The sequence below is a fragment of the Camelus bactrianus genome, chromosome 1 (genome assembly GCF_048773025.1).
Source record: "Camelus bactrianus isolate YW-2024 breed Bactrian camel chromosome 1, ASM4877302v1, whole genome shotgun sequence".
NCBI classification, from domain to species: Eukaryota; Metazoa; Chordata; class Mammalia; order Artiodactyla; family Camelidae; genus Camelus; species Camelus bactrianus.
Window position 1 is genome coordinate 149,464,710 of NC_133539.1, and position 21,338 is coordinate 149,486,047.

Below are 21,338 nucleotides of genomic sequence, written 5' to 3' on the forward strand. Positions count from 1 at the left end.
ACTTATATTTCGAAGATTTTTCCTAAATTCTGTTACGAAAATCAGGCAGTTTTCACAGAAAAACTCTCTTGCTGCATGTTCAATCCAATAGACATCCCATTTTCATAGATACCGTCACCGTAACATCCCGTGTTCCGAAAAAGTTACATGCACCATGGATTCAACAAATATTCACTGCTGAGTTGTTAGAATGTGAATTACACATCTTTAATAAACCATTGAAGACATATTGTCACCTTAAAATTTTGCTCAGATTTTGCAGTGTTTTCATAACACCAGTTTCCAAACAGAGGTAGATTTTACAGTAAAATGCTCCTGGAGCAGTTTCTCACCAATAGATATGTAATTTACATAGTTTCCATCAACGAGACATTCCGTGTACTGAATACACTATATTCATCGCGGATTTGAGAAACATTTTTAATGAGTTGTGTACATGTGTATTACAGAACTTTCATCCACCATACAAGGCATATTTACACCTAGAAACATTAACTCTGAGTTTGCAGCTTTTTCCTAATAGCAGTTTCAAAATCAGGCAGTTTCCTAAGGAAAAAAACTGTTGGAGCGTGTTCTACCCAATAGATATGCAAATTACATAGATTCCCCGCTGTGAATTTCCGTGTTTCACACACGCTACATGCAGATAGGATTCGACAAAAATACACTACAGAGTTGTTTGCATGTGGATTACAGGACTTTCATCACAATACAAGGCATATTGATGCTTAGAAGCATTTTCTCTGATTTCACAGAGCTTTCCAAACGCCAGTTTCGAAACTGAGGCAGATTTCAAGGCAAAAACCTCTTGGAGCGGGTTCAAAACAATAGACATTTAATTTACATGGATTCGCACACCATGAAATTCCGTGTTCCGAACACGCTTCATGCATCTCGGATTCAAAAATTTTCACTACAGAGTTGTTAGCAAGTGGAATCCATCACTTTCATTGACCATAGATTGCTTACTGACTCTTTGAATACTTTTCTCAGATTTCACAGATTAGTTTAAATGCCAGGTTTGAAAATGAGGCAGATTTGGCAGGAAAATGCTCTTGGAGCGAGTTCTAACCAAAAGATATGTAATATACCTAGTTTCACTCACCGTGACATTCCGTGTTCTGAACAAGTTACATGCATCACGGATTCGAAAAACATTCTTTAATGAGTTGTGAACATGTGTATTACCGAACTTTCATACACCTTACAATGCATATTTATACATAGAATGTTTTTTCTGATTTAGTACATTTCACCTAATGTCAGTTTTTAAATCATGCAGTTTTCGCAGAAAAATCCTCTTGGAGCGAGTTCTACCCAATAGACATTCAATTTACATAGAACCTGTCATCGTGAAATTCCGTGTTCCGAAAAAAATACATGCATCACGGATTCGACAAATATTCCCTACAGAGTTGTTAGCATAAGGATTAACGAACTTTCATCCACCATAAAAGCCATATTGACACTTTGAAGCATTTTCTCATATTTGGAAAGTTTTTCCTAATGCCAATTTTGAAAATGAAGCAGAATTCGCAGAAAAAGCTCTTGGAGCATGTTCTACCCAAGTGACATGCATTTTACATAGATTCACTCACCGTGATATTCTGTGTCCCAAACACGCTTCATGTATCTCGGATTCGACAAATATTCACTACAGAGTTGTTAGCATGCAGATTACCGACCTTTCATCCACCCTACCAGGCATATTTACACCGAGAATCTATTCATCTGAGTTCGCAGTGTTTTCCTAACTACAGTTTCGAAAATCAGGCAGATTTCTCAGGAAAAATCTCTTGGAGTGATTTCTAACCAAGAGAAATGTAATTTACTTAAAATCCCTGGACATGAAATTCCGTGTTCCGAACATGCTACATGCATAATGGTTTCGAAAAATATTCTCTACGGATTTGTTAGCATGTGGATTACCGAACTTTCATCACAATAGTTTGAATATTGATACTTAGAAGTATTTTCTCAAATTTTGCAGTGTTTTCCAAACGCCAGTATAAAAAATAATGCAGTTTTCACAGAAAAATTCTCTTGGAGCGAGTTCTACCCAATAGAGAAGTAATTTACATTGTTTCAGTCACCGTGAAATTCCACGTTCCAAACACGGTATATGCATCACGGATTAGAAAAAGATTCTTTAATATGTTGTGAAAATGTGGATTACTGAACTTTCTTCCACATAAAGTCATATTTAAACCTAGAAATATTTACTCTCATTTTGAAGCTTTCTCCAAACTTCAGATTCGTTAATCATGCAATTTTCGCAGAAAAATTCTATTCTAGCTAGTTCTACCCAATAGAATTTTAATTTAAATTGTTTCATTACGGTAAAATTCCATTTCAAAAAACGCTACATGAATCACGGTTTGAAAAATAATTACTTCACTGTTATTAACATGTGGATTACCGGACTTTCATTCACCATTCAAGGCATATTGACACTTAGAAGCATTTTCTCAGATTTCACAGGGTTCTCCTAATGGCAGTTTTGAAAATGAGGCACATTTCGCAGAAAAATTCTCTTCAAGCGAGTTCTACCCAATAGACATGTAATTTACATTGTTTCCTTCAATATGACACTCTGTATTCCGTACACGTTTCATGCATCACGAATTCGACAAACATGCTCTAATGAGTGTGAGCATCTGGATTAACGAACTTTCATCCACCATACAAGGCATATTTACACCTAGATGTAGTTATTCTGATTTCGCAGTTTTTTCCTAAAATCCAGTTTTGAAAATTATGAAATTTTCGCAGAAAAATTCAATTCAAGCGAGTTCTATCCAGTAGAATTGTTATTTTCCGAGTTTCACTCACCGAGACATTCCGTGTTCCGAAAACGTTACATTAATCACGGCTTCAACAAACATTATTTAATGACTGTGAGCATGTGGATTACCGATGTCTCAACCACAATACAAGGCATATTCACACCTAGAAATATTTACTTAGATTTCACAGATTTTTCCTAACGTCAGTTATGAAAATCAGCCAGTTTTTGCAGAAAAATTCTCTTGCTGCATGTTCGATCCAATAGACATCCCATTTCCATAGATACCGTCACCGTAACATTCCGTGTTCCGAAAAATTTACATGCACCATGGATTCAACTAATATTCACTCCTGAGTTGTTAGAATGTGAATTACACATCTTTAAAAAACCATTGAAGACATATTGTCACCTTAAAGCTTTTGCTCAGGTTTTGCAGTGTTTTCATAACACCAGTTTCCAAACAGAGGTAGATTTTACAGTAAAATTCTCCTGGAGCGGTTTCTCTCTAATAGATGTGTAATTTACATATTTTTCTTCAACGTGACATTCCGTGTACCGAACACACTACAAACATCACGGATTTGAGAAACATTTTTAATGAGTTGTGTACATGTGTATTACAGATCTTTCATCCACCATACAAGGCATATTTACACCTAGAAACATTAACTCTGAGTTTGCAGCTTTTTCCTAATAGCAGTTTCAAAAATCAGGCAGATTCCTAAGGAAAAATCTTTCTGAGCGTGTCTTACGCAATACATATGTAAATTACATAGATTCTCCCGCTGTGAAATTCCGTGTTTCACACACGCTACATGCAGATAGGATTCGACAAAAATACACTACAGAGTTGTTTGCATGTGGATTACAGGACTTTCATCACAATACAAGGCATATTGATGCTTAGAAGCATTTTCTCTGATTCAAAGTGCTTTCCAAACGCCAGTTTCGAAACTGAGGCAGGTTTCACGGCAAAAACCTCTTGGAGCGTGTTCAAAACAATAGACATGTAATTTACATGGATTCGCTCACCGTGAAATTCCGTGTTCCGAACACGCTTCATGCATCTCGGATTCAAAAATTTTCACTACAGAGTTGTTAGCAAGTGGATTACTGCACTTTCATCCACCATACATGGCTTACTGACTCTTTGAAGACTTTTCTCAGATTTCACAGAGTAGTTTTAAAGTCAGGTTTGAAAATGAGGCAGATTTGGCAGGAAAATGCTCTTGGAGCGAGTTCTAACCAAAAGATATGTAATTTACTTAGTTTCACTCACCATGATATTCCATGTTCTGAACACGTTACATGCATCACGGGTTCAACAAACATTCTTTAATGAGTTGTGAACATGTGTATTTCCGAACTTTCATCCACCTTACAATGCATATTTATACATAGAAATTATTTTTTGATTTAGTATATTTCTCCTAGTGTCAGTTTTTAAATCATGCAGTTTTCACAGAAAAATCCTCTTGGAGCGAGTTCTACCCAATAGACATGCAATTTACGTAGAACCCGTCATCGTGAAATTCCGTGATCCGAAAAAAATACATGCATCACGGTTTCGAAAAATATTCACTTCTGACTTGTTAGCATAAAGATTACCGAACTTTCATCCACCATAAAAGCCATATTGACAATTTGAAGCATTTTCTCATTTTTCGAAAGTTTTTCCTAATGCCAGTTTTGAAAATGAGGCAGAATTCGCAGAAAAAGTTCTTGGAACGAGTTCTACCCGAGAGATCTATTTTACATAGATTCGCTTACTGTGATATTCTGTGTTCCTAACACGCTTCATGTATCTCGGATTCGACAAATATTCACTACAGAGTTGTTAGCATGCGGATTAACGATCTTTCATCCACCATACAAGGCATAAATACACCGAGAATCTATTCATCTGAGTTCGCAGTGTTTCCTAATTCCAGTTTCGAAAATCAGTCAATTTCTCAGGAAAAATCTCTTGGAGTATTTTCTAACCAAGAGAAACGTAATTTACATAAACTCTCTGGCCATGAAATTCCGTGTTCCGAACATGCTACTTGCATAATGAATTCGAAAAATATTCACTACAGATTTGTTAGCATGTTGATTACCGAACTTTCATCACAATAGATTGAAAATTGATACTTAGAAGTATTTTCTCAGATTTTGCAGTGTTTTCCAAACGCCAGTTTCAAAAATGAAGCATTTACTGCAGAAAAATTCTCTTGGAGCGAGTTCTACCCAATAGAGAAGTAGTTTACATTGTTTCAGTCACCGTGAAATTCCATGTTAAAAACACGGTATATGCATCACGGATAAAAAAAGCTTCTTTAATATGTTGTGAAAATGTGGATTAACGAACTTTCTTCCAACATAAAGGCATATTTACACCTAGAAATATTTACTCTCATTTTGAAGCATTCTCCAAATTTCAGATTCGATAATCATGCAATTTTCGCAGAAAAATTCTATTCTAGCTAGTTCTACCCAATAGAATTTTAATTTAAATTGTGTCATTACGGTGAAATTCCATTTCAAAAAGCGCTACATGAATCACGGTTTGAAAAATCATTACTACACTGTTATTAACATGTGGATTACCGGACTTTCATTCACCATTCAATGCATATTGACACTTAGAAGCATTTTCTAAGATTTCACAGGGTTCTCCTAATGGCAGTTTTGAAAATGAGGCACATTTCGCAGAAAAATTCTCTTCAAGCGAGTTCTACCCAATAGACATGTAATTTGCATTGTTTCCTTCAATATGACACACTGTATTCCGTACACGTTACATGCATCACGAATTCGACAAACATTCTCTAATGAGTGTGAGCATGTGGATTACCAAAATTTCATTCACCATATAAGGCATATTTATCCCTAGATGTAGTTATTCTGATTTCGCAGGTTTTCCCTAACATCCAATTCCGAAAATCATGAAGTTTTCGCAGAAAAATTCAATTCAAGCGAGTTCTATCCAGTAGAATTGTTATTTTCCGAGTTTCACTCACCGAGACATTCTGTGTTCCGAAAACGTTACATTAATCACGGCTTCGACAAACATTATTTATTAACTGTGAGCATGTGGATAACCGATGTTTCAACCACAATACAAGGCATATTTACACCTAGAAATATTTACTTATATTTCGAAGATTTTTCCTAAATTCTGTTACGAAAATCAGGCAGTTTTCGCAGAAAAACTCTCTTGCTGCATGTTCGATCCAATAGACATCCCATTTTCATAGATACCGTCACCGTAACATCCCGTGTTCCGAAAAAGTTACATGCACCATGGATTCAACAAATATTCACTGCTGAGTTGTTAGAATGTGAATTACACATCTTTAATAAACCATTGAAGACATATTGTCACCTTAAAATTTTGCTCAGATTTTGCAGTGTTTTCATAACACCAGTTTCCAAACAGAGGTAGATTTTACAGTAAAATGCTCCTGGAGCGGTTTCTCACCAATAGATATGTAATTTACATAGTTTCCATCAACGTGACATTCCGTGTACTGAATACACTATATTCATCGCGGATTTGAGAAACATTTTTAATGAGTTGTGTACATGTGTATTACAGAACTTTCATCCACCATACAAGGCATATTTACACCTAGAAACATTAACTCTGAGTTTGCAGCTTTTTCCTAACAGCACTTTCAAAATCAGCAGTTTCCTAAGGAAAAAACTGTTGGAGCGTGTTCTACCCAATAGATATGTAAATTACATAAATTCTCCCGGGGTGAAATTCCATGTTTCACACACGCTACATGCAGATAGGATTCGACAAAAATACACTACAGAGTTGTTTGCATGTGGATTACAGGACTTTCATCACAATACAAGGCATATTGATGCTTAGAAGGATTTTCTCTGATTTCACAGAGCTTTCCAAACGACAGTTTCGAAACTGAGGCAGATTTCAAGGCTTAATCCTCTTGGAGCGGGTTCAAAACAATAGACATTTAATTTACATGGAATCGCACACCATGAAATTCCGTGTTCCGAACACGCTTCATGCATCTCGGATTCAAAAATTTTCACTACAGAGTTGTTAGCAAGTGGAATACATCACTTTCATTGACCATAGATTGCTTACTGACTCTTTGAATACTTTTCTCAGATTTCACAGATTAGTTTAAATGCCAGGTTTGAAAATGAGGCAGATTTGGCAGGAAAATGCTCTTGGAGCGAGTTCTAACCAAAAGATATGTAATATACCTAGTTTCACTCACCGTGACATTCCGTGTTCTGAACAAGTTACATGCATCACGGATTCGAAAAACATTCTTTAATGAGTTGTGAACATGTGTATTACCGAACTTTCATCCACCTTACAATGCATATTTATACATAGAATGTTTTTTCTGATTTAGTAGATTTCACCTAATGTCAGTTTTTAAATCATGCAGTTTTTGCAGAAAAATACTCTTGGAGCGAGTTCTACCCAATAGACATTCAATTTACATAGAACCTGTCATCGTGAAATTCCGTGTTCCGAAAAAAATACATGCATCACGGATTCGACAAATATTCACTACAGAGTTGTTAGCATAAGGATTAACGAACTTTCATCCACCATAAAAGCCATATTGACACTTTGAAGCATTTTCACATATTTCGAAAGTTTTTCCTAATGCCAGTTTTGAAAATGAGGCAGAATTCGCAGAAAAAGCTCTTGGAGCGTGTTCTACCCAAGTGACATGCATTTTACATAGATTCGCTCACCGTGATATTCTGTGTCCCAAACACGCTTCATGTATCTCGGTTTCGACAACTATTCACTACAGAGTTGTTAGCATGCGGATTACCGAACTTTCATCCACCCTACAAGGCATATTTACACCGAGAATCTATTCATCTGAGTTCGCAGTGTTTTCCTAACGACAGTATCGAAAATAAGGCAGATTTCTCAGGAAAAATCTCTTGGAGTGATTTCTAACCAAGAGAAATGTAATTTATATAAAATCCCTGGCCATGAATTTCGGTGTTCTGAACATGCTACACGCATAATGGATTCGAAAAATATTCTCTACAGATTTGTTAGCATGTGGATTACCGAACTTTCATCACAATAGTTTGAATATTGATACTTAGAAGTAATTTCTCAGATTTTCCTGTGTTTTCCAAACGCCAGTTTAAAAAATAATGCAGTTTTCACAGAAAAATTCTCTTGGAGCGAGTTCTACCCAATAGAGAAGTAATTTACATTGTTTCAGTCACCGTGAAATTCCATGTTCCAAACACGGTATATGCATCACGGATTAGAAAAAGATTCTTTAATATGTTGTGAAAATGTGGATTACAGATCTTTCTTCCACATAAAGTCATATTTACACTTAGAAATATTTACTCTCATTTTGAAGCTTTCTCCAAACTTCAGATTCGATAATCATGCAATTTTCGCAGAAAAATTCTATTCTAGCTAGTTCTACCCAATAGAATTTTAATTTAAATTGTTTCATTACGGTGAAATCCCATTTCAAATAACGCTACATGAATCACGGTTTGAAAAATAATTACTACACTGTTATTAACATGTGGATTACCGGACTTTCATTCACCATTCAAGGCATATTGACACTTAGAAGCATTTTCTCAGATTTCACAGTGTTCTCCTAATGGCAGTTTTGAAAATGAGGCACATTTCGCAGAAAAATTCTCTTCAAGCGAGTTCTACCCAATAGATATGTAATTTACATTGTTTCCTTCAATATGACACTCTGTATTCCGTACACGTTTCATGCATCACGAATTCGACAAACATGCTCTAATGAGTGTGAGCATCTGGATTACCGAACTTTCATCCACCATACAAGGCATATTTACACCTAGGTGTAGTTATTCTGATTTCGCAGTTTTTTCCTAACATCCAGTTTAGAAAATCATGAAATTTTCGCAGAAAAATTCAATTCAAGCGAGTTCTATCCAGTAGAATTGTTATTTCCCGAGTTTCACTCACCGAGACATTCCGTGTTCTGAAAACGTTACATTAATCACGGCTTCGACAAACATTATTTAATGACTGTGAGCATGTGGATTACCGATATTTCAAACACAGTACAAGGCATATTCACACCTAGAAATATTTACATAGATTTCACAGATTTTTCCTAACGTCAGTTACGAAAATCAGACAGTTTTCGCAGAAAAATTCTCTTGCTGCATATTCGATCCAATCGACATCCCATTTCCATAGATACCGTCACCGTAACATTCCGTGTTCCGAAAAACTTACATGCACCATGGATTCAACAAATATTCACTGCTGAGTTGTTAGAATGTGAATTACACATCTTTAATAAACCATTGAAGACATATTGTCACCTTAAAGCTTTTGCTCAGGTTTTGCAGTGTTTTCATAACACCAGTTTCCAAACAGAGGTAGATTTTACAGTAAAATGCTCCTGGAGCAGTTTCTCACCAATAGTTGTGTAATTTACATATTTTCCTTCAACGTGATATTCCGTGTACCGAACACACTACAAACATCACGGATTTGAGAAACATTTTTAATGAGTTGTGTACATGTGTATTACAGATCTTTCATCCACCATACAAGGCATATTTACACCTAGAAACATTAACTCTGAGTTTGCAGCATTTTCCTAACAGCAGTTTCAAAAATCAGGCACTTTCCTTAGGAAAAACTTTCTGAGCGTGTCTTACGCAATACATATGTAAATTACATAGATTCACCCACTGTGAAATTCCGTGTTTCGCACACGCTACATGCAGATAGGATTCGAAACAAATACACTACAGAGTTGTTTGCATGTGAATTACAGGACTTTCATCACAATACAAGGCATATTGATGCTTAGAAGCATTTTCTCTGATTTCACAGAGCTTTCCAAACGCCAGTTTCGAAACTGAGGCAGTTTTCACGGCAAAAACCTCTTGGAGCGGGTTCAAAACAATAGACATGTAATTTACATGGATTCGCTCACCGTGAAATTCCGTGTTCCGAACACGCTTCATGCATCTCGGATTCAAAAATTTTCACTACAGAGTTGTTAGCAAGTGGATTACAGCACTTTCATCCACCATACATGGCTTACTGACACTTTGAAGACTTTTCTCAGATTTCACAGAGTAGTTTTAATGTCAGGTTTGAAAATGAGGCAGATTTGGCAGGAAAATGCTCTTGGAGCGAGTTCTAACCAAAAGATATGTAATTTACCTAGTTTCACTCACCGTGATATTCCGTGTTCTGAACACGTTACATGCATCACGGGTTCGAAAAACATTCTTTAATGAGTTGTGAACATGTGTATTTCCGAACTTTCATCCACCTTACAATGCATATTTATACATAGAAATTATTTTCTGATTTAGTATATTTCTCCTAGTGTCATGCTGTTTTTAAATCATGCAGTTTTCACAGAAAAATCCTCTTGGAGTGAGTTCTACCCAATAGATATGCAATTTACGTAGAACCCGTCATCGTGAAATTCCGTGATCCGAAAAAAATACATGCATCACGGTTTCGAAAAATATTCACTTCTGACTTGTTAGCATAAAGATTACCGAACTTTCATCCACCATAAAAGCCATATTGACACTTTGAAGCATTTTCTCATTTTTCGAAAGTTTTTCCTAATGCCAGTTTTGAAAATGAGGCAGAATTCGCAGAAAAAGTTCTTGGAACGAGTTCTACCCGAGAGATCTATTTTACATAGATTCGCTTACTGTGATATTCTGTGTTCCCAACATGCTTCATGTATCTCGGATTCGACAAATATTCACTACAGAGTTGTTAGCATGTGGATTAACGATCTTTCATCCACCATACAAGGCATAAATACAGCGAGAATATATTCATCGGAGTTCGCAGTGTTTCCTAATTCCAGTTTCGAAAATCAGGCAGATTTCTCAGGAAAAATCTCTTGGAGTATTTTCTAACCAAGAGAAACGTAATTTACATAAACTCTCTGGCCATGAAATTCCGTGTTCCAAACATGCTACTTGCATAATGAAATCGAAAAATATTCACGACATATATGTTAGCATGTGGATTACCGAACTTTCATCACAATAGATAGAAAATTGATACTTAGAAGTATTTTCTCAGATTTTGCAGTGTTTTCCGAACGCCAGTTTCAAAAATGAAGCATTTACTGCAGAAAAATTCTCTTGGAGCGAGTTCTACCCAATAGAGAAGTAATTTACATTGTTTCAGTCACCGTGAAATTCCATGTTAAAAAAACAGTATATGCATCACGGATTAGAAAAAGCTTCTTTAATATGTTGTGAAAATGTGGATTACCGAACTTTCTTCCAACATAAAGGCATATTTACACCTAGAAATATTTACTCTCATTTTGAAGCATTCTCCAAATTTCAGATTCGATAATCATGCAATTTTCGCAGAAAAATTCTATTCTAGCTAGTTCTACCCAATAGAATTTTAATTTAAATTGTGTCATTACGGTGAAATTCCATTTCAAAAAGCGCTACATGAATCACGGTTTGAAAAATCATTACTACACTGTTATTAACATGTGGATTACCGGACTTTCATTCACCATTCAATGCATATTGACACTTAGAAGCATTTTCTAAGATTTCACAGGGTTCTCCTAATGGCAGTTTTGAAAATGAAGCACATTTCGCAGAAAAATACTCTTCAAGCGAGTTCTACCCAATAGACATGTAATTTACATTGTTTCCTTCAATATGACACACTGTATTCCGTACACGTTACATGCATCACGAATTCGACAAACATTCTCTAATGAGTGTGAGCATGTGGATTACCAAAGTTTCATTCACCATACAAGGCATATTTATCCCTAGATGTATTTATTCTGATTTCGCAGGTTTTCCCTAACATCCACTTCCGAAAATCATGAAATTTTCGCAGAAAATTCAATTCAAGCGAGTTCTATCCAGTAGAATTGTTATTTTCCGTGATTCACTCACCGAGACATTCCGTGTTCAAAAAACGTTACATTAATCACGGCTTTGACAAACATTATTTAATGACCGTGACCATGTGGATTACCGATGTTTCAACCACAATACAAGGCATATTCACACCTAGAAATATTTACTTAGATTTCGCAGATTTTTCCTAAATTCAGTTATGAAAATCAGGCAGTTTTTGCAGAAAAATTCTCTTGCTGCATGTTCGATCCAATAGACATCCCATTTTCATAGATACCGTCACCGTAACATCCCGTGTTCCGAAAAAGTTACATGCACCATGGATTCAACAAATATTCACTGCTGAGTTGTTAGAATGTGAATTACACATCTTTAATAAAAAATTGAAGACATATTGTCACCTTAAAATTTTGCTCAGATTTTGCAGTGTTTTCATAACACCAGTTTCCAAACAGAGGTAGATTTTACAGTAAAATGCTCCTGGAGCGGTTTCTCACCAATAGATATGTAATTTACATGGTTTCCATCAATGTGACATTCCGTGTACTGAATACACTACATTCATCACGGATTTGAGAAACATTTTTAATGAGTTGTGTACATGTGTATTACAGAACTTTCATCCACCATACAAGGCATATTTACACCTAGAAACATTAACTCTGAGTTTGCAGCTTTTTCCTAATAGCAGTTTCAAAATCAGGCAGTTTCCTAAGGAAAAAACTGTTGGAGCGTGTTCTACCCAATAGATATGTAAATTACATAGATTCTCCCGCTGTGAATTTCCGTGATTCACACACGCTACATGCAGATAGGATTCGACAAAAATACACTACAGAGTTGTTTGCATGTGGATTACAGGACTTTCATCACAATACAAGGCATATTGATGCTTAGAAGCATTTTCTCTGATTTCACAGAGCTTTCCAAACGCCAGTTTCGAAACTGAGGCAGATTTCAAGGCAAAAACCTCTTGGAGCGGGTTCAAAACAATAGACATTTAATTTACATGGATTCGCACACCATGAAATTCCGTGTTCCGAACACGCTTCATGCATCTCGGATTCAAAAATTTTCACTACAGAGTTGTTAGCAAGTGGAATCCATCACTTTCATTGACCATAGATTGCTTATTGACTCTTTGAATACTTTTCTCAGATTTCACAGATTAGTTTAAATGCCAGGTTTGAAAATGAGGCAGATTTGGCAGGAAAATGCTCTTGGAGCGAGTTCTAACCAAAAGATATGTAATATACCTAGTATCACTCACCGTGACATTCCGTGTTCTGAACAAGTTACATGCATCACGGATTCGAAAAACATTCTTTAATGAGTTGTGAACATGTGTATTACCGAACTTTCATCCACCTTACAATGCATATTTATACATAGAATGTTTTTTCTGATTTAGTAGATTTCACCTAATGTCAGTTTTTAAATCATGCAGTTTTTGCAGAAAAATACTCTTGGAGCGAGTTCTACCCAATAGACATTCAATTTACATAGAACCTGTCATCGTGAAATTCCGTGTTCCGAAAAAAATACATGCATCACGGATTCGACAAATATTCACTACAGAGTTGTTAGCATAAGGATTAACGAACTTTCATCCACCATAAAAGCCATATTGACACTTTGAAGCATTTTCACATATTTCGAAAGTTTTTCCTAATGCCAGTTTTGAAAATGAGGCAGAATTCGCAGAAAAAGCTCTTGGAGCGTGTTCTACCCAAGTGACATGCATTTTACATAGATTCGCTCACCGTGATATTCTGTGTCCCAAACACGCTTCATGTATCTCGGTTTCGACAACTATTCACTACAGAGTTGTTAGCATGCGGATTACCGAACTTTCATCCACCCTACAAGGCATATTTACACCGAGAATCTATTCATCTGAGTTCGCAGTGTTTTCCTAACGACAGTATCGAAAATAAGGCAGATTTCTCAGGAAAAATCTCTTGGAGTGATTTCTAACCAAGAGAAATGTAATTTATATAAAATCCCTGGCCATGAATTTCGGTGTTCTGAACATGCTACACGCATAATGGATTCGAAAAATATTCTCTACAGATTTGTTAGCATGTGGATTACCGAACTTTCATCACAATAGTTTGAATATTGATACTTAGAAGTAATTTCTCAGATTTTCCTGTGTTTTCCAAACGCCAGTTTAAAAAATAATGCAGTTTTCACAGAAAAATTCTCTTGGAGCGAGTTCTACCCAATAGAGAAGTAATTTACATTGTTTCAGTCACCGTGAAATTCCATGTTCCAAACACGGTATATGCATCACGGATTAGAAAAAGATTCTTTAATATGTTGTGAAAATGTGGATTACAGATCTTTCTTCCACATAAAGTCATATTTACACCTAGAAATATTTACTCTCATTTTGAAGCTTTCTCCAAACTTCAGATTCGATAATCATGCAATTTTCGCAGAAAAATTCTATTCTAGCTAGTTCTACCCAATAGAATTTTAATTTAAATTGTTTCATTACGGTGAAATCCCATTTCAAATAACGCTACATGAATCACGGTTTGAAAAATAATTACTACACTGTTATTAACATGTGGATTACCGGACTTTCATTCACCATTCAAGGCATATTGACACTTAGAAGCATTTTCTCAGATTTCACAGTGTTCTCCTAATGGCAGTTTTGAAAATGAGGCACATTTCGCAGAAAAATTCTCTTCAAGCGAGTTCTACCCAATAGATATGTAATTTACATTGTTTCCTTCAATATGACACTCTGTATTCCGTACACGTTTCATGCATCACGAATTCGACAAACATGCTCTAATGAGTGTGAGCATCTGGATTACCGAACTTTCATCCACCATACAAGGCATATTTACACCTAGGTGTAGTTATTCTGATTTCGCAGTTTTTTCCTAACATCCAGTTTAGAAAATCATGAAATTTTCGCAGAAAAATTCAATTCAAGCGAGTTCTATCCAGTAGAATTGTTATTTCCCGAGTTTCACTCACCGAGACATTCCGTGTTCTGAAAACGTTACATTAATCACGGCTTCGACAAACATTATTTAATGACTGTGAGCATGTGGATTACCGATATTTCAAACACAGTACAAGGCATATTCACACCTAGAAATATTTACATAGATTTCACAGATTTTTCCTAACGTCAGTTACGAAAATCAGACAGTTTTCGCAGAAAAATTCTCTTGCTGCATATTCGATCCAATCGACATCCCATTTCCATAGATACCGTCACCGTAACATTCCGTGTTCCGAAAAACTTACATGCACCATGGATTCAACAAATATTCACTGCTGAGTTGTTAGAATGTGAATTACACATCTTTAATAAACCATTGAAGACATATTGTCACCTTAAAGCTTTTGCTCAGGTTTTGCAGTGTTTTCATAACACCAGTTTCCAAACAGAGGTAGATTTTACAGTAAAATGCTCCTGGAGCAGTTTCTCACCAATAGTTGTGTAATTTACATATTTTCCTTCAACGTGATATTCCGTGTACCGAACACACTACAAACATCACGGATTTGAGAAACATTTTTAATGAGTTGTGTACATGTGTATTACAGATCTTTCATCCACCATACAAGGCATATTTACACCTAGAAACATTAACTCTGAGTTTGCAGCATTTTCCTAACAGCAGTTTCAAAAATCAGGCACTTTCCTTAGGAAAAACTTTCTGAGCGTGTCTTACGCAATACATATGTAAATTACATAGATTCACCCACTGTGAAATTCCGTGTTTCGCACACGCTACATGCAGATAGGATTCGAAACAAATACACTACAGAGTTGTTTGCATGTGAATTACAGGACTTTCATCACAATACAAGGCATATTGATGCTTAGAAGCATTTTCTCTGATTTCACAGAGCTTTCCAAACGCCAGTTTCGAAACTGAGGCAGTTTTCACGGCAAAAACCTCTTGGAGCGGGTTCAAAACAATAGACATGTAATTTACATGGATTCGCTCACCGTGAAATTCCGTGTTCCGAACACGCTTCATGCATCTCGGATTCAAAAATTTTCACTACAGAGTTGTTAGCAAGTGGATTACAGCACTTTCATCCACCATACATGGCTTACTGACACTTTGAAGACTTTTCTCAGATTTCACAGAGTAGTTTTAATGTCAGGTTTGAAAATGAGGCAGATTTGGCAGGAAAATGCTCTTGGAGCGAGTTCTAACCAAAAGATATGTAATTTACCTAGTTTCACTCACCGTGATATTCCGTGTTCTGAACACGTTACATGCATCACGGGTTCGAAAAACATTCTTTAATGAGTTGTGAACATGTGTATTTCCGAACTTTCATCCACCTTACAATGCATATTTATACATAGAAATTATTTTCTGATTTAGTATATTTCTCCTAGTGTCATGCTGTTTTTAAATCATGCAGTTTTCACAGAAAAATCCTCTTGGAGTGAGTTCTACCCAATAGATATGCAATTTACGTAGAACCCGTCATCGTGAAATTCCGTGATCCGAAAAAAATACATGCATCACGGTTTCGAAAAATATTCACTTCTGACTTGTTAGCATAAAGATTACCGAACTTTCATCCACCATAAAAGCCATATTGACACTTTGAAGCATTTTCTCATTTTTCGAAAGTTTTTCCTAATGCCAGTTTTGAAAATGAGGCAGAATTCGCAGAAAAAGTTCTTGGAACGAGTTCTACCCGAGAGATCTATTTTACATAGATTCGCTTACTGTGATATTCTGTGTTCCCAACATGCTTCATGTATCTCGGATTCGACAAATATTCACTACAGAGTTGTTAGCATGTGGATTAACGATCTTTCATCCACCATACAAGGCATAAATACAGCGAGAATATATTCATCGGAGTTCGCAGTGTTTCCTAATTCCAGTTTCGAAAATCAGGCAGATTTCTCAGGAAAAATCTCTTGGAGTATTTTCTAACCAAGAGAAACGTAATTTACATAAACTCTCTGGCCATGAAATTCCGTGTTCCAAACATGCTACTTGCATAATGAAATCGAAAAATATTCACGACATATATGTTAGCATGTGGATTACCGAACTTTCATCACAATAGATAGAAAATTGATACTTAGAAGTATTTTCTCAGATTTTGCAGTGTTTTCCGAACGCCAGTTTCAAAAATGAAGCATTTACTGCAGAAAAATTCTCTTGGAGCGAGTTCTACCCAATAGAGAAGTAATTTACATTGTTTCAGTCACCGTGAAATTCCATGTTAAAAAAACAGTATATGCATCACGGATTAGAAAAAGCTTCTTTAATATGTTGTGAAAATGTGGATTACCGAACTTTCTTCCAACATAAAGGCATATTTACACCTAGAAATATTTACTCTCATTTTGAAGCATTCTCCAAATTTCAGATTCGATAATCATGCAATTTTCGCAGAAAAATTCTATTCTAGCTAGTTCTACCTAATAGAATTTTAATTTAAATTGTGTCATTATGGTGAAATTCCATTTCAAAAAGCGCTACATGAATCACGGTTTGAAAAATCATTACTACACTGTTATTAACATGTGGATTACCGGACTTTCATTCACCATTCAATGCATATTGACACTTAGAAGCATTTTCTAAGATTTCACAGGGTTCTCCTAATGGCAGTTTTGAAAATGAAGCACATTTCGCAGAAAAATACTCTTCAAGCGAGTTCTACCCAATAGACATGTAATTTACATTGTTTCCTTCAATATGACACACTGTATTCCGTACACGTTACATGCATCACGAATTCGACAAACATTCTCTAATGAGTGTGAGCATGTGGATTACCAAAGTTTCATTCACCATACAAGGCATATTTATCCCTAGATGTATTTATTCTGATTTCGCAGGTTTTCCCTAACATCCACTTCCGAAAATCATGAAATTTTCGCAGAAAATTCAATTCAAGCGAGTTCTATCCAGTAGAATTGTTATTTTCCGTGATTCACTCACCGAGACATTCCGTGTTCAAAAAACGTTACATTAATCACGGCTTTGACAAACATTATTTAATGACCGTGACCATGTGGATTACCGATGTTTCAACCACAATACAAGGCATATTCACACCTAGAAATATTTACTTAGATTTCGCAGATTTTTCCTAAATTCAGTTATGAAAATCAGGCAGTTTTCGCAGAAAAATTCTCTTGCTGCATGTTCGATCCAATAGACATCCCATTTTCATAGATACCGTCACCGTAACATCCCGTGTTCCGAAAAAGTTACATGCACCATGGATTCAACAAATATTCACTGCTGAGTTGTTAGAATGTGAATTACACATCTTTAATAAAAAATTGAAGACATATTGTCACCTTAAAATTTTGCTCAGATTTTGCAGTGTTTTCATAACACCAGTTTCCAAACAGAGGTAGATTTTACAGTAAAATGCTCCTGGAGCGGTTTCTCACCAATAGATATGTAATTTACATGGTTTCCATCAATGTGACATTCCGTGTACTGAATACACTACATTCATCACGGATTTGAGAAACATTTTTAATGAGTTGTGTACATGTGTATTACAGAACTTTCATCCACCATACAAGGCATATTTACACCTAGAAACATTAACTCTGAGTTTGCAGCTTTTTCCTAATAGCAGTTTCAAAATCAGGCAGTTTCCTAAGGAAAAAACTGTTGGAGCGTGTTCTACCCAATAGATATGTAAATTACATAGATTCTCCCGCTGTGAATTTCCGTGATTCACACACGCTACATGCAGATAGGATTCGACAAAAATACACTACAGAGTTGTTTGCATGTGGATTACAGGACTTTCATCACAATACAAGGCATATTGATGCTTAGAAGCATTTTCTCTGATTTCACAGAGCTTTCCAAACGCCAGTTTCGAAACTGAGGCAGATTTCAAGGCAAAAACCTCTTGGAGCGGGTTCAAAACAATAGACATTTAATTTACATGGATTCGCACACCATGAAATTCCGTGTTCCGAACACGCTTCATGCATCTCGGATTCAAAAATTTTCACTACAGAGTTGTTAGCAAGTGGAATCCATCACTTTCATTGACCATAGATTGCTTACTGACTCTTTGAATACTTTTCTCAGATTTCACAGATTAGTTTAAATGCCAGGTTTGAAAATGAGGCAGATTTGGCAGGAAAATGCTCTTGGAGCGAGTTCTAACCAAAAGATATGTAATATACCTAGTTTCACTCACCGTGATATTCCGTGTTCTGAACAAGTTACATGCATCACGGATTCGAAAAACATTCTTTAATGAGTTGTGAACATGTGTATTACCGAACTTTCATCCACCTTACAATGCATATTTATACATAGAATGTTTTTTCTGATTTAGTACATTTCACCTAATGTCAGTTTTTAAATCATGCAGTTTTCTCAGAAAAATCCTCTTGGAGCGAGTTCTACCCAATAGACATTCAATGTACATAGAACCTGTCATCGTGAAATTCCGTGTTCCGAAAAAAATACATGCATCACGGATTCGACAAATATTCCCTACAGAGTTGTTAGCATAAGGATTAACGAACTTTCATCCACCATAAAAGCCATATTGACACTTTGAAGCATTTTCTCATATTTGGAAAGTTTTTCCTAATGCCAATTTTGAAAATGAAGCAGAATTCGCAGAAAAAGCTCTTGGAGCATGTTCTACCCAAGTGACATGCACTTTACATAGATTCACTCACCGTGATATTCTGTGTCCCAAACACGCTTCATGTATCTCGGATTCGACAAATATTCACTACAGAGTTGTTAGCATGCAGATTACCGAACTTTCATCCACCCTACCAGGCATATTTACACCGAGAATCTATTCATCTGAGTTCGCAGTGTTTTCCTAACGACAGTTTCGAAAATCAGGCAGATTTCTCAGGAAAAATCTCTTGGAGTGATTTCTAACCAAGAGAAATGTAATTTACTTAAAATCCCTGGACATGAAATTCCGTGTTCCGAACATGCTACATGCATAATGGTTTCGAAAAATATTCTCTACGGATTTGTTAGCATGTGGATTACCGAACTTTCATCACAATAGTTTGAATATTGATACTTAGAAGTATTTTCTCAAATTTTGCAGTGTTTTCCAAACGCCAGTTTAAAAAATAATGCAGTTTTCACAGAAAAATTCTCTTGGAGCGAGTTCTACCCAATAGAGAAGTAATTTACATTGTTTCAGTCACCGTGAAATTCCACGTTCCAAACACGGTATATGCATCACGGATTAGAAAAAGATTCTTTAATATGTTGTGAAAATGTGGATTACTGAACTTTCTTCCACATAAGTCATATTTAAACCTAGAAATATTTACTCTCATTTTGAAGCTTTCTCCAAACTTCAGATTCGTTAATCATGCAATTTTCGCAGAAAAATTCTATTCTAGCTAGTTCTACCCAATAGAATTTTAATTTAAATTGTTTCATTACGGTAAAATTCCATTTCAAAAAACGCTACATGAATCACGGTTTGAAAAATAATTACTACACTGTTATTAACATGTGGATTACCGGACTTTCATTCACCATTCAAGGCATATTGACACTTAGAAGCATTTTCTCAGATTTCACAGGGTTCTCCTAATGGCAGTTTTGAAAATGAGGCACATTTCGCAGAAAAATTCTCTTCAAGCGAGTTCTACCCAATAGACATGTAATTTACATTGTTTCCTTCAATATGACACACTGTATTCCGTACACGTTTCATGCATCACGAATTCGACAAACATGCTCTAATGAGTGTGAGCATCCGGATTACCGAACTTTCATCCACCATACAAGGCATATTTACACCTAGATGTAGTTATTCTGATTTTGCAGTTTTTTCCTAAAATCCAGTTTTGAAAATCATGAAATTTTCGCAGAAAAATTCAATTCAAGCGAGTTCTATCCTGTAGAATTGTTATTTTCCGAGTTTCACTCACCGAGACATTCCGTGTTCCGAAAACGTTACATTAATCACGGCTTCGACAAACATTATTTAATGACTGTGAACATGTGGATTACCGATGTTTCAACCACAATACAAGGCATATTCACACCTAGAAATATTTACTTAGATTTCACAGATTTTTCCTAAAGTCAGTTATGAAAATCAGCCAGTTTTTGCAGAAAAATTCTCTTGCTGCATGTTCGATCCAATAGACATCCCATTTCCATAGATACCGTCACCGTAACATTCCGTGTTCCGAAAAATTTACATGCACCATGGATTCAACAAATATTCACTCCTGAGTTGTTAGAATGTGAATTACACATCTTTAAAAAGCCATTGAAGACATATTGTCACCTTAAAGCATTTGCTCAGGTTTTGCAGTGTTTTCATAACACCAGTTTCCAAACAGAGGTAGATTTTACAGTAAAACTCTCCTGGAGCGGTTTCTCACTAATAGATGTGTAATTTACATATTTTCCTTCAACGTGACATTCCGTGTACCGAACACACTACAAACATCACGGATTTGAGAAACATTTTTAATGAGTTGTGTACATGTGTATTACAGATCTTTCATCCACCTTACAAGGCATATTTACACCTAGAAACATTAACTCTGAGTTTGCAGCTTTTTCCTAATAGCAGTTTCAAAAATCAGGCAGATTCCTAAGGAAAAATCTTTCTGAGCGTGTCTTACGCAATACATATGTAAATTACATAGATTCTCCCG